Source organism: Cynara cardunculus, unplaced genomic scaffold (assembly GCF_001531365.2).
Source record: "Cynara cardunculus var. scolymus isolate 2C unplaced genomic scaffold, CcrdV1 Un_Scaffold_5133, whole genome shotgun sequence".
Lineage (NCBI taxonomy): Eukaryota > Viridiplantae > Streptophyta > Magnoliopsida > Asterales > Asteraceae > Cynara > Cynara cardunculus.
In genome coordinates this window covers 28281-30300 of record NW_020202251.1, presented here as the reverse complement: position 1 = coordinate 30300, position 2020 = coordinate 28281, and positions in this window count along the sequence as shown.

Below are 2020 nucleotides of genomic sequence, written 5' to 3'. Positions count from 1 at the left end.
TAACAGTCTGTTCAAAGTAAATGGCCAGAGAATAAAAATTTACCTGGATGAGCCCAAAAGCCAAGAATACCCCGCATAAGTTTTTCTAAATAAAATAAGATGTAAATAAAGGGGGGAGACTTGGCATTTTAGAAGCAAGTAATTTGGGGAGAAGCAGGTTAGTAAGAAACTTTTAGAAGTAAATTTGGAAGTAACTTTGGATGTATGTTGGAGTTCTCTTGGGTATAAAATAGTATTTGGAAGTATTTCATTTTTGCTTTACATTTAAGTCTCTTTTATAATTCCTCTTAGCATTTATTTCTTCTACTTTCTTATGCCTTATTGATGTTCCCAAAATCATAAAAATCAGATTTAATCTTCAAGAACAAGAACAAGATTTAGTAGAGATAGAATTTCACCAAATATTGTAAACTATTTCTTGAGAGAAAGTACAAGATTATTAATAGCACTAATCAGAATTATGAACTGAACTCATTACAATTAAGAGACTAAATCCTATTTATTCTAAGGAAATAGTAAATGCTAACTATTACAAAAACATTACAATGGGAGAACTTGAATACAACAATAAAGCACAAACTTGAACCCAACAATCTCCCCCTTTGGATTCAAGGTCGAGACATGGTAAATCTGGTTTTTTTAAGTTCGAGCAGTGTCTCTAGCCTCCTTAGTGCATTCCGATACTGCAATTTATCATCAAGAAGATCTAAGGCATTGATTAGTAAATACCTATCCTTTGTACTCATCCTCTCGGACTCCGCAGCTCTATCGTTATCAGCTTTTCTCGTCTCAAGTGCCTGTCTCACCTTTCTGATAGTGTCATCACAATATTTATTCAGCTCACTGAACCTCATTAACTTATTTATCCGACCCTCGGTACTGTATACCACCCCGAACTCCGGTTCTTCAAGAATTATATACAACGGATAACCTTCAATATCTTCTAGCTCTTGATTAGGTCTCTTCAAGTTAATGATTCTTTGACTGTCTTCAAGACCCATTTGGACATCAAGAACCATAGACACTTTGACATGACTCTGCAAAAATCTTTTGATAGCACTAAGACCAACAAGTGCTCCTTCTCTTCTAACCGTCATGTTTCGCAGTTCGTGGTACATTTGCTCCAAGTCTTCTAAATAAAGGTTAGAGAAATCAGCTTCGCTAAATACCCAGACCTTCCCATCTTGTCGTGTAATTGTGAACACCGGATACCAGAATTTAAGAAGTCTTTGGGCATCAATTTGTTTGATTGAGACGACTCGATGTTTGGTCCAAACTTGACTGATTGGGAGACGCTTTGCCTTGAGAAAGTGTTTATACTCTAAATGATATTCTTGAGATTCTTTATGAATACCAAGAATCTTATCAGCACTGAGAGCTTTGTGGTGCCAGAGGAAGACACCGAAGTAGATGTCCTCCAGATAAGGTTCTCTGATCCTTGAATGATCATAACTTGGAACGTTGACATGAATGCAAACGGCACATAGTTCTTTGTAAATATCTCAGTCGAATCAAATGCCGCTCTCGGAACTTTAGACGCACCAAGATCAACTGTAGTGGAGGGATCAGGCAAAGTCTAACGATCATCCTGGAATGGGAAGACAAGATCTTCTTCATTAATATCAGCTTCAAAGTCAAAATACAACCCAGATGATTCGTCAATGTTGTCAATGTCTTCGCCAAAATTCTGATCTCCACCCAGTTCTGTAGCAAACGCTTCATTAAATCCAACATTGGCAGACACATCCAGTAGCAACCTTGTTCCTACCGTGGAGTCCGCTGACTTTTCAACCATTGGCTCGATCGCTGGATTTGTCTCCAAAACAGTCTCATCTTCAACAATTATAGGCTCAGTAGTCCTTTCCCTTGTAGATTCAGGAACAGGACTTTCGACGTTAACGGCTTGAGAAGTTGGCTCTCTTTCAATACTTTGAGCACGAGCAGATGACTCATCCAGCCTCTACCTCTTTCTCTCCCCCTCATGATGGTCAGGATCATCCGGATCATCATGTCTTCGTTT